Here is a 26,722-nt window from a genome sequence, read left to right on the forward strand (position 1 = left end):
CCAAATGGTCTGTCGATTCAATGACACTCTAATCAAAACACTGTTTGACTTTTAAAAATAAAAATTGACAAGTTGTTTTTGCAATTTATAAGGAAATGCAAAATATGCAAATAGCCAAATTAATCTTAAACAGGGAAAAATAAATTAGAAGACTTGCATATCTTATATGAATACGTTAAATTTTACTACCAAGAAAGTGTGGTATTTGTATAAGCAGAGTCAAATAGATCAATGTAACTGAATAGAGTCTTGAGATATATTCACACATATCTGGTCAATTAATTTTCAAAAACTGTCTTAAGGTAATTCAATGGAGTAATAGACTGGCTTTGCAACAAGTGATGCTGGAACAACTAGGTATCCATATGGAAAAAAAAATGTGTTTCTAGCCGGGCGTGGTGGCTCACGCCTGTAATCCTAGCACTTTGGGAGGCCGAGGCGGGCGGATTGCTCAAGGTCAGGAGTTCAAAACCAGCCTGAGCTAGACCCCGTCTCTACCAAAAATAGAAATAAATTAATTGACCAACTAAAATATATATACAAAAAATTAGCCGGGCATGGTGGCGCATGCCTGTAGTCCCAGCTACTCGGGAGGCTGAGGCAGGAGGATCGCTGAGCCCCGGAGATTGAGGTTGCTGTGAGCCAGGCTGACACCAGGGCACTCACTCTAGCCTGGGCAACAAAGTGAGACTCTGTCTCAAAAAAAAAAAAAAAAAAAAAAATGTGTTTCTAACACTACAAATAAAACTAAACTTATTAAATTTCAATTTAGGAAGAAAAAAGAGAAAGAGACTGGTTTTAAGTCTTGGAGTAGGCAAAGATTTCTGAGATATGACATAAACAAAATTAGTCATTGTATTAGTTTTCTAAGGCTACCATAGCAAAGTATCACATATTGAGTGGCTTAAACAATAGAAATTTGTTTTTTCACAGTTATGCAGGCTGCAATTTCAAGTTCAAGGTACCAGTAAAGTTGGTTTCTTCTAGGTACCTCTCTATAGCATATACATGTCTGCCTTCTCCCTGTGTCTTCACATGGTCTTCCATCTTTATATACCTAGACATTATCCTAACTTCCTCTTCTTAAAAGTAGACCAGTAATATTAGATTAGGGCCAACCCATATGACCTCATTTTATCTTAGTTACTTCTTCAAATACCTTATCTCCAAATACTGTCACATTCTGGGGCCCTGGGGATTAAGACTTCAACATACGAATTTTGGGGGAACACAGCTCATAGCACACTTTCAAAAGAATGAATTGGGCTTTATTAAAATTAATCACTTCTGTTGTTTAAAGTCACCATTAAGAAAATGAATTGTAATCTAGTAACTTGAAGAAATATTCACCATATAATAAAAAGAAAAATAGGCTAATAAAAATGGGTAAAACATCTGAATCAACCCTTCAGGAAAAAAAAAAATGTATGTCTACTAGGAACATGGAAGTGTTCAACATCAAAAGTGTCCACCAGAGAAGTTAAAATGAAAAATTATAACCACAATGAGTTATCATTTAATTACAATTTTTTTTAAAAAAGTGAAAATAGCAATTATTAGGACAACGTGGAGCAATTGGGACCCTCATGCATCGCTGGTAAAAGTGCACAATATGTAATCACTTTGGAAAATGGTTTGGCTTTTTATAAAGAAGATAGATAAAAATACACATAGCTTAAGGAATGTCACTCTTACATATTTACTTAGAAGTAATAAAAATAGGTGTTCAAATACAATTGTATAAAAATGTTCATTGTACCTTTATTCATGATCACAGATATCAAAACACTCAAATATCCACCAACAGGAGAAAGATTAAGCAAAATGGTTATAATCATAAACTGGAATACTTTCCTGAAATTAAGAAGATGTATTACTGATACAGAAATCATTATAGGGGATCTCAAACACATTTTCTCAAACAAAGGAAGTCAGACAAGACACAAGTATGTACTGTAAGATTCCATTTATATGAAATGCTAGCACAGACAAAATAAGCTATGGGAGTAGAACTAAGAAAACTGGATGCCTTGGAAGGTGAGGAGAATATCTGGAATGGAGCAAAGGGGAATTTTTAGGAGAAAGGAGTGTTCTCTAATTTGGGGTGGTAACAACATATATAGAATTATCTGACTCATCAAACTGAATGCTAGAAATCTGTGTATTTTATTCTATGTAAATACATAAAGTATATAACTTTTATTGAGGTATATTTATACCACAATAAAAATGATAAATATTTGACATATTCTCTTTCTTCCTTCTTCACATTTTTTACTTTCTATCTTTTAGTTGGTCTATGAATTGTGACAGAGTGAAAAGATCAGTCATGAGAGTGTATCAAATTTCCCTCCCAGGAAACCCGCTAAAAGTCAAGGCCATAATGAAATGTTGGTTAGCAATATGTCAGGGTTATTTGGGAAGTCCTCCATGTCACCTAAAGTTTGAAATGGCATAAAAATGGGTTTACATCTAATTTAACTGTTCAGTCAACATTCAGTTCATGAGGATAATAAAAACACATGACTCATAAATCTGTTAATATTTGAAAATTCTTTTATGTACCTAATGTCATTTTCTTATAAAATATATAATGAAATGAATAGAAAAAAAATATACTAGTTATCCAAACCAGGAAGATATCATTAATCTCTAACTTATAGATGATGAAACAATGCTCAAATAGGAAACTGTCTCACCCAAAATTGCACAGCTAGTAAGTAGTAGAAGGGAACTGAATTCAAATACTTTAAGATTTAATTCTGTTCTTCAAGTGATCTATTTTATATGAAGGACTTTCTTAGTAGATAAATTACTACACTAAAGTCACATTTGCATTATTCATGGCTCCTCTAGAATGATATGATCTGAAAGGGAAAAAGAAACATCTAGAAGGGTTTAGGGAAGATAAAAGTGGTCAAAGGGCTTTAAAAAAGCTGTCACTTTTTTTCTACCATCGTTACAGCTACCTTCTAGAGATAAAATTAACCATAAGGTCTGGAGAGTTAAATGTTTTTAGAAGCTAGAGGAGGAGTTATCTTCATTTCAGAAAATAGAGACCATACATTCTCAGTTATGCTTAGCCTCTCTCTTGGTTCTTGATTTCCATGAAAAATGTGTAATATTGCCAAACTTAATCCTTCCTGAATCTGAGAACAGATTTTATGTCATATGTCTTCATTTACTATCATTGTTCACTTATAATTTGGCAGTTGGCTGTCACATGTTGACAAGCTGTTTCTGTCTTCTCTTTTCTGCCATGCATTTATATTTGGTATTTAAAGGAATATAGTCTTTTTACTAGGTAAACCCTAAGATGCATAATATAAAATTGTCTCCTGCCATAAAAATAGAAATCACAATTCTTAAATTATCTTTTTATATACCCAGTCCTTGAAAAGGTATTTTTGCTCTATCCTTGAATATTTCTTGAAAGTTATGAGTTTTTCTCCAATGTGTACTTAAAGATATAGTTAAGTTTCACAATATGAAGTAGAAAATGGGTCTAAAATTTCTTCTTAATTTAGTTTATTAATAAGTATTATTTTTCCAAAAGGGCCCTGTCTCATTCTCATTGATTTATCTTAGAAATAATTTAGATATACGAATAACATTTCTGATTATTCTATCATTGATAAACCAATTTGGATATCTACAGTTTTTTCTTTCCAAACTTTTCCTACCTCATTGCTTATAGAACTGTTTTTGTTAAATGTTGTGAATGATTCATTAATTTTCCACCTATCAAGATCACAGATAAAATAATAATTCTACTTATTGAGGTTCTACTGTCTGACACATTTTGGTATCTGTCTGATATATTTTGGTATATGAAAATTGGTTTAAATCTAACAGTAATCTAAGAAGGCAGGGTTTATTATTCCTGATTTATAGAAAAATAAAAATTCAGAGAGGTTAGGTGAGTTGACTAATGTCACACAGATGGTAAGTAATTGAGCTGGGACCAAATCACAGGTCTTTCTGACTTTTAGAGTTGTCAGAGCTTGGCAGTGCCCTTGTTGGCTACACATCCCTAGAGGTGCTGTGTTCTATTAAGCAGCTCCCTATCTCTATGTGTGCCAGGTCCCTTGGCTGCTACTACAACCTTCCGCTCATTATAAAAATTGCAGCCCCTGCCTTCTGGTTGTTAAACACCACTACGTGGTCTTTATTGTTTCAAATCTTATCCTCCCAATTGCTATCATGAGACCAATTATGTAATGGCCTTTTATACAATCTGCTCTACCACAGAGAGCCACCCCTGGAATTCTCATGGATGCTGGGAACTTTCTAGTGACATCAACCTTAGCCAGCTCCATAGGGAGCTCTGGAGCAAAATATGTCCTGTCAAAGTTGTCCCTCATTGGAACTAACTTCACCTTCAACAGATGTTAGATGCTTGGCTTTTTTAGGGTATCATACAACCTCTAGTGAGGCAGCTTTCAGCAGGTGAGGTAACTGTGAAAGGCCCAACAGCTGAAGGGTCTGGTACATAATAGCTGTACAATTAATTCTGAATAAATGAGTGAATAAGATATAAAATAAAGATGTCATAGGAAATTTTCAGGAAATAAAATAAAGATAAAATAAAATTTTCAACAGATTAAGAAGTCATTTCAAGCAGTACTTACTCCTTAACTACTTATTTAAAGTATCAAAAACATTTCCAAACTAACTCAAACGTTGCCAATGGAATGACAAAACAACAATTAAAATGAAACATTTAGTGAGTCATCTGAAAACTTATCAAAAACCTCACATCTGGCTACCTGGGACTCTGTAAATGTTGGGTTGAATGCAACTCTTCATCATGATGTTTTGGCTCAATGTAGACACAGCTGTGTAATCCTGCTGGAAGGTCCCAACTGTGAACATTAGATAGTGAAATCCTTATTTTCAAATAAAGCACTAAGCTTTGTGCCAGCACTTCATAAAGTTTCTAGGTGACATTTTAATTATTGAGATTTTTAACAGTTATATTCATCCTCTTTCAGTTTCCTTTCATTGAAAAAATTACTCTGAAATTGAAAATGATCTCCATTTAAACCTTGTGTTTTCATATGATTTTGTTACTTAAAACAAATTACCTTTCCTTTCCAAATTCAGGGTCATCTTATAGAGTTTGATGAAGCATCTTCCTCAGCCTGTGAACTATATATGTGGGTATTTGTGTAAATGGGTCCCTGTCCTTGACCAATGCTGACCCATTCCAAATGTTGAAGGAAACAGATGATAGTAGGATTCTCTTATTAAAAAAAACCCTTGGATCTTTCAAATGGTCAAAAGTCATCACAGATCCAGAAGCCTTGTTGGCAACAGCAAAGTATTTTTGAGTTTATGAGTTTCCCAGGGCTACCATAAGAACATACCACAAATTGAGTGTCTTAAGACAACAGAAATTTATTATCTCACAATTTTACAGTCGATAAGCCCAAATTCAGGGTATTGGCAGGGTCCTGCTCTCTCTGAAGTCTCCAGGGAAGGTTCCTTCTCACTTCTGGCGTTTGCTGGCAATCCTTGGGTTGTAGATGCATCACTCTGATTCTGCTTTGATGTGGTCTGAATGTGTCCCCCCAAAATTAGTATGTTGAAGCCTAATCCCCAATGTGATGGTATTAAAGGGCGGAGCCTTTGGGAGGTAATTAGATCATGAAGGAGGAGCCCTCATAAATAGGATTGGTGCCCTTTTAAGAGGCTAAAGAACCATAGTTTTTTTCTTCCATATGTGAGGACACAGAGAGAAGCCACTGTCTGTGAGGAAGTAGGCCCTCACTAGACACCATGTAGGCCATTATCTTAGTCTTGGACTTCCCAGGCTCCAGAACTGTGAGAAATAAATTTCTGTTGTTTATAAGCCTCCAAGTTTAAGGCATTTTGTTATATCAATAGAAACCCAAATGGATTAAGACATGCCTCTATTATTACATGGCACTTTTCTTTTTTTTTTTTTTTTTTTTTTTTGAGACAGAGTCTCGCTTTGTTGCCCAGGCTAGAGTGAGTGCCATGGCGTCAGCCTAGCTCACAGCAACCTCAAATTCCTGGCTCAAGCAATCCTCCTGCCTCAGCCTCCCAAGTAGCTGAGACTACAGGCATGCGCCACCATGCCCGGCTAATTTTTTGTATATATATTAGTTGGCCAATTAATTTCTTTCTATTTATAGTAGAGACAGGGTCTCGCTCTTGCTCAGGCTGGTTTCGAACTCCTGACCTCAAGCAATCCGCCCGCCTTGGCCTCCCAGAGAGCTAGGATTACAGGCGTGAGCCACCGCGCCCGGCCTCATGGCACTTTTCTCATTCTGTCTATGTGTTTAAATTTTCCTCTTCTTATACAGACACCAGTCATTGGATTGGGGCTCATCCTAGTCCAATATCTTCTTAATAATAATATCATCATAACTTCATTACATCTGCAAAGAACTTATTTCCAAACAAGGCCACATTCAGAGGTTCCTACGGGGGTTAGAGCTTAGACCAATTAAACCCATAACAATGGGCTATTCACATTTATACTTAACATTCATATTGAGTTCACTGACAAACCAAGATCTTAACTCTTCTCTATTAACCATACATCATTACTTTCAGTCATTTGTTGTAGAGCTGCAGATAGCCTTTAAAATACTCTTCCACTTTATTCCAAATTCTTTCTAAAACTAAAACAAAGACTGAAATTAAACTTTGATGGAGAAACAAATTGTAGTACAGAAAGAAAATTCACAAAGCTTTCAAAATTGCATTTTTTGTACATAAAAGGCAGAATTTATTAGTTTATTCATGTTTTCATTTCTTTTTCAACAATTATTTTTGAGTGACACTTACTGGAAGCAACAGGCTCTCTCATGGAACTTACAATTTAATTGAGAAAAACAAGAAAGATTTTTAAGTAAAAAAGACATGTAAAACTACAAATGGTAAGTAAGTAGAGAAGGGCAGCACAGACTGTGGGAATAGCGTGTGCAAAATCTTCATGATGAGAAGAAACAGCACACTGGAGGGACTCAAAGAAAGCTACTGGAGGCAGAGGATGTGTCAGAGTGTGACTAGAAAGGATAAAGAGACAATACTATTATGGTAATAATCAGGGTCTAAGGAGATTGTGGTTTTTGGCTGTTCAAGTTATTATCTGAAACCTAAACAGAAACTTGTATTTAAATCTTATGAAAATGGTAGTATATGAATTATTATGAAGCCATGCAGTGATCATTAAATGTAACATTTTCATTTACCATAATAAAATCACAAATCATAAATTTCCATTATGCAAAACCAAGAGTGTTTCCATCATTGTACAATGTATTTTTTCATCTGTTAATAAAATTTCAATAAACATTTATTGCAAAACTAGCAAACTTTGCCAGCATTTTTTCTTTCTTCTTTTTTTTCCAATTTTGAGGTATAATTAACAAATAAAGATTGTATATATTTAAGGTGTGCAACATGTTTTGATAAAGGTATACAATATGAAATTATTACCACAATCAAGGTAATTAACATATCTATCACTTCACATAGTTACTTGTGTGTGTGTGTGTGTGTGTATGTGTTGAAAATACTTAAGATCTACTAGCAAATTCAAGTATACATTAAATGTAGTCACTACCCTGGACATTAGATCTCCACAACTTACTCATCTTATAAATGCAAGTTTATACCCTTTGACCAACATCTCCCTATTTCTCCCATCCCCTAACCCCTGGTAAGCCACTGTACTTCTCTCTTTACCTTTTTCAGATTTCACATATAAGGGAGTTAAAAACAAACAGAAGTGTTTGGAAAATACATGATGGGGCAAGTAAACTTCATATATGCTTTGGATTTCACTCACAGTCCACTATGAATAAAGTGATTTTCACTAGGTTGTAAAGATATATAACCAGCAGAACCAGGCCCACTGCCAGCCAATATGTAACATTTGAATACATTAGGAAAAGGCATCCTGTTTCCTAGGAGTTACAGACAAAGGGATAAAAGGAGCCAAAATCCTAGTATACACGTCACTCCATAAGTACACCTCCCAGGGTAGGGTTGCATTTGTTTCCTGATATGAGACACAATCTATCTAGTGTATGCCTGAGCAGAAGAAAGTGGGAATATAAGTCTCCCAATGCTCATCCCACCTGGTACCACAATTTCTGTAACTTCACTGAGATAACCATTTTTTACATAGAGGATAATTGACAGTGGTCATTGTTAAGGTAACTAAAACTTTGCTCAATTTTTTAAAAACAAAAGAATAACTATTGTAGCTCATACTAATTCATGTCTGTGCACATTCCTTTAACAAGTACTGTCCTAGATGCTGTATTAAATGCATGTGGCTGTAAATCTCCTAAAAAATACTGAAGAGACTGTATACCTGAGGACTACAAAGGAACTCCTAGTGTGTAACTCTGTTCAAACCTCTGCAGTAAGAGATGTGACCAAACTTTAACATGACCTCTAGCAGTCAAAGGTAGCCCACCTTTTGAATTCTGTCTAGAACAAACGAACAAAAATAAAACAAAACAAAACCTCAAGGCTGTCAAAAGAATTTACTGTTTGTTCTTCTAGACAACAAATAGGCTTCTTACTTCCTTTTCTTAGAGCATTTACCTTAAAAAATTTATAATTTTGAATCCTTGCCCTGCCCCTTTCAGATGTCTATATATCTCCTACAACTCAGGAGTATCTTTCTTCAGGACCTGAAAAACTCTTCCTTTTAAGCATAATCCTCAGGAAGGGTGGGGCCTCTGTCTTTCATTCTCTGTGAGAGGATAGAATTGCCAGTGAACAGACACAGCTCTTTGGTACACAGCTGGCCTAATCACATTTATATGGAACAACTCTTGTGTATTTTCACTTTCTTGACTCTAATCGAGCCCCTTCTTGCTCTCTCTTCTTTTGTCTTTATTCTCCCTTTCTAATACCCAATCACCTCTGTGCAAATCAGAATGGAGCTCAACATTTTCCTCTACTGTCAGTGGTCACTGAATATAATCTGTTTTCAGTAATTTAATGTCTGGCTTTGCTTATCTTCAACATACCCCAATGACCTTCTGAAGGAAGCCAACATACTTTGAAATATGTGACCTGACCATCCTGGCAGCTGGTGCTGGAGCCAGAGGTGAGGTACCTGGTCCCACAACAATAAACTACCATATACGGTCACTAGGGAGCCTGTGGTTAGCCTGAAATGAATGCTCTTCCAAAAAGGGATGCTTAATTTTGGAATTAGGTTAAAGGATCAATTATGACCTTACTATTTAGAAGGCCAAGCATAGATACAAAAAAGAGAGAGAAATGCTATGTGTAGAGCTACACAAAGAGAAGTTAGTAAGTTGAAGCAAGGGATGAGAGGAGGTAAGTGAAAAAGTAATACAGCCAAGAAAGAGAAGAAACAAGTGGGGTGAAAAAAATAAGAAAAAGAAAAAGGTAGGAACAAAGTTAACTGTGATAAGAAAGGAAATATAGGCAGAGAAAAGCAGGAAAGGAGTAGGGAACTGAATCATACAGGAAGGGCCAGCAGAACTACTGTTTCCTGAGATGAAACCCAGGGAAGTTTTCCATCAGTTCAGGACATGTGATTCTTCCTAGTCTTTTTACTTCTCCACCTATCCTGATACTATCTCCCCCATTAAGTTAAAGAACTGGATGATTTTCAGACTTGTATCCTAACAGAGACTAATTAACACCCTTAGAATGTAAGTACAAATAAGACATATCTCCTGCCCCAAAGGAACTCTCAGGTTAATCAGTGAGAAATTATCCTAATTATCATCAATAGCTGGGTCCAAAGCAGAATCTCTGGTCACTTTAGTGACTTGTCATTTTGCCCTTCAGGGAACTAAGTTTTCCTTATTCATTCATTCATCAGGATGGCTGCAAGCAATAGCTGATTTGGAGCTGGGCAAAGATGAGGTCTGGTTGATTATGCAGAGCAACTCATAGCTCAGATAAAAGGTCAGTCTGACTCACAACAATTATACAGTCTCTTTTTATAGCCTTCATGGTTTATTGCTAATTTTAAATATGTCAAGAGCATATGAAGAAGTCAGAAATAATGCAGATCTCATAATTCGATCACCTGCTTGTCTATCTAATCTGGCCATGTTTTGGAAAAACAAAAATTTTAAATGTCTATCTACTCACATCAGGGAGTAACAATCCAAAACAAAATTTTGTATTGTTTGAGATAATTCTTCAGGATTTGTTTTAAAGTTTCCTTGATACCTTTTTTGGGGCACAACTGCTCAAGATAATAGCCCCAAATCTGACCTTCCCACTTTCTTTCAATAAAACTCATCTGTATTTTTCCTTGTTCTTTCAGAGGGTAAATAATTGGATACTTTCAGCATTAAACAATCTTGAGAGTCTCATGAAGATAATCTCAGGTGAATATTTTCCTTTATTAGTGAGCTTAGATATCCCAAGTCAAAGGAATAATAGTGAGAATTGAAGCTACCATTAAAAGATGTTGCTTGGCAGGATTTGAAAATATGGGGTAAGATGACATCTGACAAGGCCAAACAATCATATCCAAAGATGACAGCTCACTTTCCTCTTGACCACGGTAAACAAATTTAACTTTTGATCTCTGTGAAAGATATTTTATTAATATAAGTACCTTATTATTATCATTATGGTTAACATTAGTGAAAAGACCTATTTCCATTACTCATCATTTTCATTACTAATTATGCTTCATCCATGTATTTTAGTATGATTTTTTTTTTTATTTCAGATTTTGGAAAAAGTCAAGTGGAGGTACAAAATGCATCTAAAGCTTTTTGGGGTTTACAAAATTAAGGGTTAGATCCAGGAATCTGGCTTCTATTTTTCTGGTATTTATAACAGTACAGGTTTTTATCAGGGCACCATAACTTCACTCAGGCTTAGAATTAATGATCTAATAAAATTGGAAGTATACCTTCCTTTTGTAAGGGCAAACAGAAACTGTTCTGTAGGAGAGAGATAGGCAAAACTAAAGATTATATTTTAGTTGCTTTTATGTTTTTCAGATGTACTGGATAAGAGAAAAGTGTATTGTTACAAATAGCTGCAAATTTTCAAAATATCCATTTTAGAGACTATTTTTACCATGATTATTGATGAGTGAAAATCTATCAAGTTAATGCAAACAAAACAGAGAAGGAGAAATCCAAGGTAAGGTCTCAGTGTGAAGTGTTAATTGATTCAAGATGCATGATCTCAAAGGATTTCATGGAAATATTAATGCAATCTTCCTCAAGTTACAAAGCATTTTTATATTAATATTTATTTTATTCTTACAGTTCTGATGGGGATAAAGGCAGAGGAAGAGATCTGTATGCCCTATTGTAGAGATGAAGAAATGGACTACAAGAGGCAAGAAACTGATTCAATGAGATAATGACAGACAGGGAGAAGACTCCGTCCTCGAGACTTCAAATTTAGTGCTCTTTCTTACAGCCTATCTAGAATAAAGTATGTCTTAGTAAATGGTGATCCAGGAAACAGCAGCAGTGATGCTCACACCATCTGCAAGTTGCTGCCTTCTGAGTGTGGGAGTGCCCACTACATTTTCTCTTCTCTTGGAGTGAGAACCATTTTCAATGGTTCTCCGGCTATTGTGCATTTTGAGGCCACGGTTCTAGCCAGATGGAGCAGTCTATCACTGTCACTATTTCAGTATCCTTGAGATATTAAATAAAGGAAGAAACATTCTATGCAATAGTAGAAGTTGTGATTTGCCACCCAGGCCCTACCACTTCAGGAAGTAAGACCTCCTTATCCCCCAAACTGAAGTTGCCATGGGTTGACAACCTTCATCTCTCACCCTCTTTTGGGATTGCCTCACCTAAATAGTGCCCCTTAGCCAAGGTTGTTCAACCTTTCCAGGCCAATGACATTCAAGGATTCATCAGTCAAGGAGTATAAAGCCCTGGACTTCTCTTTGGGATAGCTATGAATGATTATCTCATCTTCAAAGACCTCTCTATTGTTTGCTGAGACCTATTTTGAGACAGCACCTAAGCTTGACTTATCTCTCTGCCCACTTCTGCTGCCTTTGCTTCCCTTCCCTAGTTATTGCTCTCAAAAATCCTCCCTAATAAACCTCTTACATTCTAATCTCAGTCAGACCCAACCTGTGGTAATAGATGGAAAACCAACAGGCAGTGAGTGAAGGCAGCTAATCCACACTTTAAAAAATGCAGTAAGTCATCTGATTTCTCAGAGTCTACATTTTCTTATACATCAATATACATGTTAGATTAGACGAGGTCTAATTTTTGGTGGTCCAGAAAACCTACAAAATGTTTGTTATGTTCCATACTTTGAGAAGGACCAATCCTTTGCAAAACTTAGAAATATACATCTTGTGTTTTATTTGGGCCAGAGGATGGGGTGGAAGGCCCTTCTGTCTTTTGTTTTCTTTTCTTCTTCCTCTCATTGGTATTCCCCAAGTCTTCCCAATCTAAGCAGTTTTCTCTTTCTTCTTATGCCCAATCACACTGTGCTCTGACCTGGTTTCTCTGCCAGTCGTGGGCTCTGCCTTTCTCAATTTTATTCAGCCACCAGCCCTGGTGATCAGATTCAGTTCCAACCAGCTTCCAACCCATTCTGAACAAAGCTGATGTTTTGTTGGGTACTCTTGTCTTGATTTGGGAGTTAGACTAGGGAAGGGATATACATAGAGTAGGTCTGAGTAAACTAAGCCTGGCATATGGGTTGCCTGGGATGGTACCCCAGCCCCCACACACCTTTCATACCTTTCTTCTTCCAACCCCTTCTCTAGCATTCATGTTCCTGTATTTCTGTCATTTCTTCTATGACCTACAGCCTTTTCACCCCCTTCAATAATAAAGCATTATTCTGAATTCTAGTTTAGTTGCCTGGAGCCATGATAATGCTAACTAAAAACACCATAATGACTGACACATAGTTTCTTCTCTTTCCCACCCAATTTAACCTTATGAATTTCAGTTAGTTGTTTAGATTTGTTGAGAATATGAAGAATATTAGAAACCATGTACCTGATTATGAGTCTAATCTTTGAATACAAACCATCACATTATCTTTATCTACTATCTCAGATATACTTTGATTTAGTCCTGGTAATATGATTTAGATAGCTGAGTTTGCCCCTCCCACAGGCTTACCTACAGTTCAGTTAGCTTTCATGAGCTCTCTTCTCTTCAGTTTACTGTTTATAGTTAATTTAATAACATTAAGAGAATAATATTTTTGCAAGAAGATATTAATGACTGGTCTGAGCTCCATTTCTGCTTCTAGGCAGGCGCTATTTTATAGGAGATTGATTAGACAAAACAAACAAGAGATTTTCATCTCCATTGATGAAATTTCAAGCACAGTGTCACTTCAAATAAGAACAATGTTGGAAGACTGGGTTTGCTGCCTACCTTGGACCAACATAAGCTTACAGCGTAGAAAAGAAAGGCAAAAAAACCACCCATATGGCTAAGAGAACTGGGTAGGGGGAAGAAAAAAAATATCTGGGCTTATAGATCAAATGTAAAGGCATCACTAATCAAAAGAGTATATTTGCATTCAACCAACAGTGCTAGAAATTCACCCTATTACAATATGAAGAAAGATACATTTAGAGTTAGAAAGAAAGTAGATAAATGTAGCTTCATTTTGCAGGGATGGTTTTGGCCAAGAAAGCTGCTAATGCAGATATCAATTTTCTTACTTTGATCTTCTGGAAATGTAGGTCAACAGCTTTAATCAACAGAATAGAGAAGATACTTCAGACAGGCCTAAGTTGGCACTTCCATGACTTCAGATTATAGATAATGCTGAATTTAAAAGGAATAAAAATTTCTCCTTTTGTATGACCTATTTTCACTATAGATGCTAAAATGATGGCTAGAAATATGAGGACATTTGTGGGGAATAAGAAATCACTTCAAATATATTACTGATAATCTCATTTTTAGCTTAGAAAGTAGAAGGGTCTACTCTGTCAGTACTGACCCAGGTGTATTCATTTGTTTGAGCCAAGTCTTTGTCCCTTTTGAACAAATAAAGGCTCATCCTCAGATAAAAATTTGGAGTACATCACAGGAGCTGATAATCAGACATTTTTCATCATGAGTTTCAGGAGAGAAAAGTATAACCTTTAGCTTAAACCAAACTCTATCTCCAAGAAAGCCTATTAAGCATAATTACACAGGCTTGGACAAGGAGGCATAAGTGGCTCTTTCACTATTTTATGAGTACTCACTAGGGACAGATAAATATTTTCTGTACAGTAACTGTGGACAATTCTCCCATTGTCTGGTTTTACAAAATTGTGTCTACTATAGAGTTCTAAATATTTTCTTTCCTCTAGTATGACCTGACATAGTACAGAAAACTTAGTGAGAAAAGATACAACTTTTTGTGGATAAGAGAAAGAATCAGAGAACAAATTATGGAAATCATTTCAATAACAACAGGATGGATCAAGGGTGAAACTCTCTATAAGTAGAAAAATTTCAGTTCCAAAGAAAAATGTAGTGCTAAAGAAAAAATGCAGTCTTAGTGCTCATGTTATAAAGATAGAGAACTCCAGCATCACAGAGCCACAGCTAACATCTTGAAGAGCATATTAGAAGAAAAAAAAACCACACATCCCAAACACAAAAAACAAAATGGTTACTTAAAGCACGAGTATAAACAATGACAAAAGCTTTCACAAAAGAAACAAACATCCTCAGCACATATAACCTGCTCAAAGAGACATGAGATTTACTGAAGGGGACTTTGTGGAATTAAAAGTGAATATTGATATGTTGTTGGATTAACATCTGCCATGCTAATATTTTCTATTCATTTCACTAGTCCTTTTCTTCTTTATTATCTTGCTGTTTTTGCCTTTTCTGACTTTAAGCTTATATGATTCCATATTTTCTCCTCTTAGTATATCAATTATACTTTTTAAAAATTATGATTGTAGGGTTTGCAATATACATTCATAGCTAATCAAAATTTTCCTTCAAATAACACTATACCATTTCACAGTTAATGCAAGTATCTTATGACAGAGTATTTACATTTTCTCCACGCTGTTGCTTAAAACAGAACTGTCAATCATTCTATATGACACGTACATGGTCTCAATAGACTAATAGAGACTCTCAGTGTAGATAAAAAAATAAGATGCAACTATAAGTTGTCTATAAGAAACCCATGTTACATATATAAACGGGTCAATTTTTCAAGAAGACATAACAATTCTTGATGTGTATATATGTAAAAACTGAGTGCCAAATGTATGAACAAAATTGGTAGAACTGCAAAGAGAAATAAATAAATCTACTATTATAATTGCAAGAATATTTACAAAATGAAACGAAAAATATACACATATTGGAAAGAAAAGAAATGAAACTGCCTTTGTTCACAGGTGAGATGGCTATCTAAATAGAGAATTCCAAAGAATTGACAAAAACACTAGCACTAATTAGTGATTATAGCCAGGTCCCAGGATACAAGATTTATATACAAAAATCAATTGCTTTCTTTTACACCAATAATGAACAATTGGAATTTATAATTAAACTACAATATTATTTATATTATATTAGCATAAAATGAAATACTTTGTTATAAAAATGACAAAAGTTGTGCAGGATCTATATACAGACAACTGTGAAACTCAAAGAAATCAAAGATGGTATAAATAACCAGAGATATGCCATTTTCATCATCTGGAAGACTCAATATTGCTAAAATGTCAATTTTTCCCAACTTGATCTATAGATTCAGCACAATCCCAATCAAAATTCCAGCAAGCCATTGTGAGAATATTGACAAATTCATTGTAAAGTTTATATGCAAAGGTAAAAAACCCAATATAGCCAATACAATATTGAAGAAAAAGAGCAAAGTTGAAGGATTGACATTGCCCAACTTCAAGACTTACTTACTATAAAGCTACAGTGATCTAGACAGCATTATATTGGTAAAAAAGACACATCAGTGTAATAGAAATAGAAAGCCCAGAAATAGATCTGTACAAATTATACAAATAAATCAAAGTAGTATTTTTAAAACGAGTAAGGCAGTTCAATGGAGAAAGAATAGACATTTCAACAAATAGCACTGGAAAAATTGGATGTTGACATGGAAAAAAAATAAAAATTTCTGTCACAGTTTTTACCCTTCAAAAATAATTAGTTCAAAATTAATCTAGACCTAAATGTTAAATGTGAAACTTAAAACTTCTAGAAGATAACATAGGAAAAAATCCATGTGACTGTGGGTTTTATTATATTAATAAGTTTTAGATACAATATAAAATGTATGATTTGTGATAGAAAAAATTTACATGTTGTACTGTATTAAAATTAAAAACTGCTACTTCAGAAAAGATACTGTTAATAAAATAAAAGTGACAAGTCACAGTCTAGGAGAAAATATTTGCAGAACACATATCACATAAAGGAATTACATTTAACATGTACAAATAACTATTACAACTCAACGATTAGAAAATGAACAACCAAAGTAGGAAATCAGCAAAAGATATGAACAGATACTTAACCAAAGATGATATATAGATAGCAAATAAGCATATAAAAATATTCACAATATTGTTTGTCATTAGGATATTTCAAATTAAAAAGTGACATACAACTACACATGTATTATATTGCCTAAATCCAAAACACTGAAAATATTAAATGCTGACAAGGATATGAAGTAGTAGAAACTCTCATTAATTTCTGGTAGGAATGCAAAATGGTGCAAAATATACTTTTTTTTTTTTTTTACAAAGCCAAAGTCTTGTCATACAATCTAGTAATCATGCTGCTAAGTATTTAACTGAGTTGAAAACTATGTCTACATAAAGACCTGCACATGAATGCTTAGAGTAGCTTTATTCATAACTGCAAATTAAAAAGGGAAGTAATCAAGTTGTCCTTTTTTTGTGAAGAGGTTAACAAGCCATGATACATTTATTTCTTGGAGTGTAGAATATAATATTATTCAGCCATGAAAAGACATAAGTTATCAGGTCACAAAAAGACATGGGAGAGCCTTTAACACATATTTCTAAGTGAAAGAAGCTAGTCTGAAAAACTGAAAGTATATGATTCCAGTTACATGACATTCTGGAAAGGGAAACTATACAGTAGTGAAAATTATAAGTGATTGACAGGTGTTTAGTGAGTTAGGGGGAGGGAAGAATAAGTGTAGCATAGGGGAATGTTAAAGTAGTGAAATCATTCTGTATGCTACTGTGATGGAGGGCACAAGACTATGCATTTGTCAAAATCTACAGAACTTTAAACACAGTGAACTTTAGTGTATGTAAATTAAAAAAAATTTACAAGGTTGAGGGACCCACAGAAAGAATGCAGACAGTGACAGGAGAATCTAACTGTATTAAAAATGTATGAAACAACCTCACTGAAGGAGATGGAGTTAAGTGTGCTAGCACAAGTAACTTTGGAGATTAATCAAATCTGTACATCTAAATTCAAAAGGAACTGCATATAAGTATGCTAGTCTGGTCAATAACATGTTTCCCATAGGAGTCTAGGTTAATTCTGATAGAGCTATACATGTACATTGGAATTGTACCATTATGTAAACGAATGGTGAGTGGTAAAAGGCAGATTTCTCATGGCTAGAGATGCAATTTACAGTTCAGAAGGAAAGGGACTAGAATGATCCATGTGATGATAGATTAGAGTTGAAAACAACAGTGAGAATTCTTATTGAAATTAAAATAGCTTCAGATGGCTATGTAAAGAAATATTTGTAGATATGTGTATATGCATGAATTAGTATAATGCATATATTTATTTACTTAGCTAAGAGGGTTTGAAAAAAAAGACATCCCAATCAAAACATTAAGGAGAGCAACCAGTTCTTCACTTACAATACCAGAAAAGAATGATTATAGGACTGTGCAGGAAATACACAGGATGACCTTAGTGAATCTCACAGTGCCAAAAAGCAAGGAAATTCTCAAAACAAACAAACAAACAAATACATAAGTGGGGCATCTGTCAAATGAGCACAGGAACCAACTGAAAGAGGTAACAATGGCCAAAATTGGAACAATTTGAGCCACAAAATATATAAATTAGTGTTGAATTATAACTCTAAGCATAAAATATGTCCATGAGTTCATGCTCATATAAATAAATGATTGAAGAAATTAATACTTAAGAAGAGACAATTCTTCATGCAGAAGAACCACAGATAAATTATGGAGATATTCCACCTTAAAGGAGAAGGAACATAATTCTTCCAACCTTGAGGGTGGGCTGCGTGTAGTAACCTCCATCCAAAGAGTGTAGTATGGAAGGGGGAAAAATGGAGGGACTTTACTGTTGAGAAATTTGACAAACTTTGCTTTACTCAGGGGATGAAGGTCAGCAACAACAGTTATACATCATGTTGATATTATGTAATCTCTACATGATGTGATGAAAATTACACATTACATTTGTGATCTTCCTACTCAAAATCCATAGTGTCAGTATAATAATGCAAAAAACATCAGACAAATTTTAACAGAGGGGCATCCTTCAGTATCAGTACTCCTCAAAACTATCAAAGGTCATCAAGAATAAGGCAAAATCAATCACTCAATCAAGTCATTGCTAATCATTAAAAAAAAAAAAGAACAAGGCAATCTGAGAAACTTTCACAGCCAAGAAGCACCTAAGGTGACACAATAACTAAATGTAATATGATATCCTGGAAAGAATCCTGGAACAGAAAAGGAAATTAGGTAAAAATTAAGGAAATCTGAATATACTATTGACATTAGTTAATAATATATAAATGCTGGTTTATAAATTTAACAAATAAGTTTTACCATACTAATTTAAGGTATTAAGAATAAGGAAAACTGAGTGCGGGATATATTAGAACTCTCTGTACTATGTTCTTAATATGTCTACAAGTCCAAAACTGATATAAAAATGTCTATATAACAAAAATTGCTATTTTAGACACTTTGTATATATAAGTAATAAAAATAAATGTGCATATGATAAAAATATCTTTAAAATTACTAGAAAGAATAAGCAGTGATAAAATTTTAAACATTTCTCCTGATATGAAGAACAAGATAAATTATTTTCTTTCATGACATGCTAACAGTGTACTGGAAGTCCTAGATAATTTAATATGGCAAGAACGAGAAATAAAGCTTATTTTTAAAAATGTATTTATTTTTGAAATTTCAGAATATTATGGGGGTACAAATGTTTTGGTTACATGGATTGTGTTTTTACTGCTTGAGTCAAAGTTTTAAGTGTGCCCATCACCTAGATAGTGTACATCGCACCTGTTAAGTATGATTTCATACATCCCTTCCTCCTTTCTCCCTCCTGCATGATTTCCATTGAGTCTTACTTCCATTTGTGCATGTGAGTGCTGATCAGTTAGTTCCAACTTAATAGTGAGTACATGTGGTGTTTGTTTTTCCATTCTTGTGATACTTCACTTAGGAAGATGGTCTCCAGTTCCATATAGATTGTTGGAAAATGTATCAATTCACTATTTTTTTATGGCTGAGTAGTACTCTATGGTGTACAGGTACCACATTTTATTAATCCACTCATGAATTGATGGGCACTTGGGTTAATTCCACATCTTGAATTTTATGAAATGAAATAGGTAGAAATAACTCCCAGGAAAACTGGTAATTATTACATAGATTAGATATGATTAGTACTATTTTGAATGGATTTTAAAAGTTCTTTTAATTTTAATACTTATGGTATTTACTGTGTTACTGAGGAGAAAATTCTCTAACATTAGGAGCAAACTAAAGGAAAAAGAATAAAGTGGGAAAAGAGTCTTTTTCTTCAGTCCAAGTTTATACTACTCTTTAAATTGGGTTCTCTCTCTTAATGCTCATATGCATTACATAGTATGATATGTATGTGACATTTTATTTTAAAATATTCACTTTAAAACAGTTTTGGAATAAGAATATTCTCCTTAGATATGAAAAATGTAATAACGATCATCTCCTTTGCATGTGACCACTAGTCTTATAGTATTTGTTTGCCACTTTCAAATCCTAGAGTGAATGGATTATTTAAACTTTTTAAATCTAACTAAGTATTTCACAAACCTAAGCCTTAGCATCTCTTCCCTGACTGAGCTACCAGGGTCTTGACTTACACATCTGAGCCTTCCCCAGGCCCATTTACATACAGTAAGCAGAGTCAACGTTCACAAATATATATTGGATCAAGTCATGTCCTGGCTCAGATTCCTCCAGCATGTCCTCATTGCACGTATGCCGAGTCTGTAATCCTTACTTGGCTTTTCAGACCCATAACTGGTCCCTGCCTACCACTCTGGTCTCATTTCTTACCACTCTGTATTTTGCTTTCTACATCTCATTTTGGTGATTTTCTTTTCTTTAAACATGACAGCACATTGTACTGCCTTGAAGGCTTTGTACTAGCCATTGTCTTTACCTGGAATGCTTTCTTCAGAGTGTGGTTTTTCTGTTTAAATGTCATCTCTCCACAGTCCTTAACTAAAGTCTCAGTCAATCCTAGCTGTATTACCATGTTTTATTTTTTATCATACTGTATTATTATATTTTATTTTTATCATAGTACTTTTGACTACCTGATAATATCTTATTTACCATATATATATATCTTTGCAGAATATAGTAGAGACTTTATGTCAGCTGCCAGAAAAATATCTGGCATACAACAGGCTTTCAATAAATGTTTGTCAAATTGATAAATACATTAAAAACCTTAGTAGTCAACTTCAAATAGCTTATCAAGAGATTTGACTAAATGGATTAACCCACAGATCTGAATTTCAATATAGTACCTCCATAATATCCTGAAATAATATATATATATAGTAATAATATATATATATAGTAATAATATATATATATATATAGTACCTTTATTACTTCTAACCTGCTTAATTTGACTTTTAGGGAAAAGGAAAATAAATAATTCATCATTACTATTTAATTTTGGAAAGCCACTAGAATTTACACAAGCCATTTTAATTAGAGTGTAGATATGTATCAATATTACCGTTCACTTCTATTTATTAGGAATGGTGTAAAAATGATGACTTCTTAATAATCTTAGTAGGTTCAAGTTGACCTCTCATCCCTAGATATCTTGAGATGAGACAAAACCAAACACTCTCTGGGAAGAGTGAATAGAAAATCAACATCTTTCTCCTTGTTTCTCTTTTCATTCCTACAAAATTTAAGGAACTTTTGATGACAGCTCTGGGAGGATGAGAAGAAATATATTGCATTACATTAAGATAAAGTATAGATATTATTCTAGTTTTCTATGAAGATCATATCTACCAAGTCCCTCATCCTATTTGCCTATAGGAATTTTTTGAAGCTGAAATATATTTGGTTTTCCACGTCACTACTTATTTAGTGTTTAATAATAAATTTCACCCACACATCAGAACGTGTTTCTAAAGCCCTGCCTACTTCCAAGAGGACTTGAAAGAGATTGTAATCTAAAACACTTTTCAGAACCAGACAATTAGGAATAAAATAAAGCTCCTCTATTAAAAGAAAAAAAATATAGGAATGTCAAGATTTCTGAGATAAAAAGTTTACTATACTTGGGTTCTGGATGTGCACTTAGTTTTCTGGCAATTAAGAAAATCTTTTTGCTTTAACTGAGAAAACATGTTGGCTTAAAATGTTTCTGTTTTCTGACAATAGATAGCTTGCAAATCCATATGCTCAGCAGAGCAGTATTTTCTTTTAGCAATACAACTGATGCAGGAAGTTGAGCTCTGCAGTAGATTGAATTATTGGGTTAAATTTTACACTCCCTGTTATACAATGATGCATCCATACTATTTCTGTGACCTCATGGTAGGCAGAATATACTTCTCTGTATTCTTGACTTTGGTCTTTATCCTTGTGACATGCTTTGTTTAATGGGATGTTGGGGCATAATAGGAGAAGTGGCTGGGATTGCTTGCTTATGCTTTTGTGACTGTTATGAGGATATACCACACATACAGACTACTGCACTACCCTGCATCTAGCGGCCCATGAAGCATAGCCACCTAGCCAACCTACAGCTCAGGGCAGAGTATATCCCCGTGCATGATGCATAAACCAAGTACGATTCTGTCAATAATTATCTCATACAAGTTACAAGTTCCTTTGTCAAGGCACAATGGAAACTATGTAAGAGAAATTGAGCAATAAGGAACAATCTATCTACATATTTTAAAACTTCAAGCTAGTGTCTTTAGATCAGTAAAAGATAAATATGAAATTTATGTGTGATTACTGAGTCCAGAGCATATTGATAGCAATAAGACCATGTTTCCACCACTGAAACACTCACAACCTATCAGGATCAAGCTCAGATTTAGTGTAGGTTGACTTAGTGAGGAAGAGATTAGCCTGCAATCCATAAAACTCTGAGCGTAAGTATTTTGCATGCCAGTGGTATAAAGACTTTGAAGCTGGAAAATGAGATTTTGTGGTACAATTCTTCTTGGACTACAAGTAAAATACTATTTCTGAAGGAGGACCCTGAATTATGGCTTAACAGGTGAAATTGAAATACTACAAAGAAGCAAGCTGGGAAGAATACTTTATATATTGGTCTGATCTGGGCAAAGGCTTATAGGAGACAATAGTAAGCAAGCATTGAATAATGATTTACAGAGAGGAAAAAATAGGAGTTGTTCCATCTCTAATAAATGTTGAGTTTCAAGGCCTAACATAACCAAGAAAAGTGATTTGGTAAAGCCTCATGCCAAGAGATTAACTTTGTCTTCTAATTTAAAACATCAAAAAGAGCCATGTACAATACTTCATTTTACTTATGTATTAAAGTCTTTTCCCCCTCTCTTCACAAAAAGAACACTGTCATTATATTCTCTGGGTTTATGTTGATGTATATAGATACATTTCATTCATTAACCAATATAGAATCATTCATCGTATACATAGAACACAGTTTATTCTTCTCTTCCCATGGAAAGCATATTAAGTAGTTTCTACATTGGCTTTTTGATTACATATAGTGATACAATAAAGCCCTTCATATAATTTCCTAGTGCAGAATTATATATTCAATAGAAAAGACTTTAGGTAAATTTTAAAATAAAATTCTATAAACATATTTTAAAACAAAATACTATATTTTACACTGTTTATGGATTACTAAATATAAAATAGAAATAACATAGATAAATGAAAAACATAAAATTTATTATAATGGTTGTTGCTTATGGAAGGAGAGAATGGAAATGTTACTTCACAAGGGAATAATAGAGATTTGAGCAGTACCTGTAATGGTCTAACTTTATTTTTAAAACACCCGAAGATATAGATGTAACTACAAACAATAGCTAACTCAAGGTTAATGAATACATATGTACTTGCTACATTATTCTCTAACGCTGTTTGAGTTTTTGAATTTTCAAAATGCATTGAAAACAAAAGGGTGTATATCTTATGAATTGGAAATTCACTTCTAGTATATTTCCTGTAAGAACGTGCTCATGTGTTCAAAAACCTGTACAAAGGATGTCAATCATTTTTAATGGTTATAAAACAGAAAAAACCAAAAAAGTCTGAGTGAATAAATTAATAAATTATAGTGCATGTAAGAAATATAAATGATAAAACATAAAAATTTAATTTATACTTGAACAGAACCTGGGAATTTTGAAACATATTAGGAAAAAGAATTGTCCATATTTTTACAGTCTAGAGTCAGTGTCAACATCCCATTATGGACCTTCGGCTTTTTAGCTTTTGTGGATCTCTGGGCAGTTAAAGTAATACTATAGATATAATTTGGAAAATTGTTTTTTCACTTAAAAATTATTTATTTTTAACCAATAATTTTTAAATTTTATTTTTAGATGGCAGGGAATACTAACATATTTTTATGATCAGATGGTTGATTTACTCTTTACTATTTTAAATTTTTATCATTGTCTTCAAACATCCAGTCTCCCCATATTTTCTCTCACTTGTCCATTTTCTATAGATTAAGTTATTCAGATTGTGATTCTCCACCACCTTAGTACCAAATATGTGTGGGCACCTGCTTATCATAGCTTTTGCCAAGGGGAAGATGATGTGAGTAATCCTATCTGACGTTGAACCCTCCTGGCTTCACTAGCATGCATTCGTAATTATGGTTTTTCCTTCTCTTCTTGTGTATTCAACCTCACCTTGGTAATAGTTCTTTCCAATGGCTATTTATAATGTTCAAGTGGCTCATATCAAAATGAAAAAAACCCTTTATCAGCTCCCCATGTATGTTATTACTTCATGCTCCACACTCTGTGCTCTTTGTAGACAAACATCTTAGAAGATCAATCCATGCATACTATTTCCCTTTAAATGTAATCATTCACTTTTCAAATCTCTGCAATATAGCTCCTGGTACCATCCTTTTCCTGATATAACTGTCCAATAAGTTTGATTAGCTGAATCAAATACATTCCATATTTAACTAAGTAAATGAACATATAGCCTCAACTGTTGAAAAATATCCTATGATATACCCTCTTTGGAGCTATTTAGCCAATGAGTGCAATGTAATAGATTGGCATTGCTGAATTTCTTTAAGGACTTTGCTAGAGTTCAGAAATTTTCTGACACTTATAAAACAACAACAAAAATTGTACATTTTGGTAATTGATGTGCTTCTCTCCCTCAATCCTGGTTCAGTTTATTCTCAGTTGAGAATTCCTCTCCCTCCCCTTGAATAAGAACAAGCCAGATTTTTAGGGGAGCCTTCATTACTTTGTGAGTCACAAACTTTCTAGGCTTATCTCTTTCCGAATCCTGAGCAGACTTTTGATTATTTACTTTTTTAAACAACAAACAACTGCTGATTGATATTTGTTGTGTAATGTGTAACATACCACATTACCATGAACATTACCATGAATAGCCTATCAAGTTTTGTTTTTTGTCTTTCTGGGTCTATTTTTTCACATTTATCATTAGAACTGGGAAGATATTCCTTATCCTACTAGTATTAATAAATATCAATTATATAAATAAATAAATGAATATTGCATTAAATTCTGGATGGAAGCAGTTGCTTAAATTTATTACAGTATGAGTAACAGATCCATGAAAATAAAAAAGCAGATGGGATTAGTATTAAAGTCTATGTTTCCATGGATATTTCCACATTCCTTCCTTATCACTATATCCTGCTGTTGGCTCCCTGCCCTTTTGCCACTTTTGTCTGGAAGCTGATTTATTAATATTAATATTTTATATGACAGCCTTAACCTTCCTCTTTTATGAAACATTGTCATAAAGACAAGAAAAAAGAAGAAAAGGTAATATTTTGTATTCATGAAATATCAATTACTTAATGGAAAAAATATAGCTTAGTTATGGAGCATAAAATTTGGAATTAACATGCCTGGGTCTAAATGCCAGCCCTACCACTAATTAGGTGTTTGTTTTCTAGCATTATCTATTCCATCTCTGCCTCCGTTTCCTCACTTGTACAATGGGAGATGTTAGAGTTCTTAATGTAGAAACAAATAACAAAGCAAAAAAAAAAAATCACCGAATATTATTTGCATTGCTATCTTTTGTGAACCATTTATTCAACTTAAATGAACAAAGGTTTTTGGTTGAGGGAGTCTCATTCAATTTGCAGATTATACCAATTTATAAGTGCTATTTAAGTCTGGCTTTTCTAGACTACTTTCTATTCAGTTCCAAAATCCTTACATGTTGAAGAATTAATGTTATGGAAATTAATGTCTAGAAAAATTGGAAAAGTAAATACAATAGGAATACAGTGTTTGTCTTGAGGGAAAGGGAGATGAAGATGTACCCTTGGGAGCAAGACTCCTTCCCAGGTCATCCCCACCAATACATTGCATCAAGTGCCTTTGCTTTAGCCATACCCTATCTCCAGTGTGAGTAACTCATGGGTTTTAACAGTGACTATGTTTCTTGTTAATTCATGCTATAGTTTGGCATGCTCTTGCTTTAAATCATCCAACTGTAGCTTTTGTAGAAAGATGAAATTATTTAATATATCATAAGGCTCTCTTCAATTCAGACAAAAGCCAAAAGTGAAGAAATAGCCTTGGCTTTTATGCTGGAGGAAATAATTAACTTGAAGTGCTATGGTTCTTAATAAGCATATTCTTCTTTTATGCTATTAAAGCATAAAGAAATGAGTTAGAAACTGTAACAGTAGTGCCACAATGTGACTCAAAATTACACATATTGCAAAAATTTAATTTAACATGTTATGTAAACTGTGATGGGAAGCAGCTTTGTTATGTTAAATTTCTTTAATGTTGCCAAGGTGGTTAACCATGCATTAATGATAAAGGTGTTTGTATCAAATAAATAAGAGTACCTCAATAACTCAGACACCTGCATTTATTGTTGAAAATGTTATAGCTCCTTACTCAGTTTAAATCTACTTCCATAGATATTAACATCTAATATGTGACAAAAGGGAATACGTATATTTTCAAAAAGGTGATTAAGGTATTGTATCTTCTCAAAACAATGCTTTCCACTATTTTATTTACTTATTTTCTTTTTATTATAGCATATTACAAAATTTTACAAACTTAATTTTCTTTCAGTTGAGAGAGTAAGGGACAAATGAAGGAATATTTGTTCTATTTCTATGTCTACTCCTTATTTGATTCCTCACACTTGTGAAAAAGTAAAATGTTTCTGACTAAAATGAGTGTGGACAAGACATAAAGACATGGACATAGAATCCTCTTG

This window comes from Microcebus murinus, chromosome 6 (assembly GCF_040939455.1).
Source record: "Microcebus murinus isolate Inina chromosome 6, M.murinus_Inina_mat1.0, whole genome shotgun sequence".
Lineage (NCBI taxonomy): Eukaryota > Metazoa > Chordata > Mammalia > Primates > Cheirogaleidae > Microcebus > Microcebus murinus.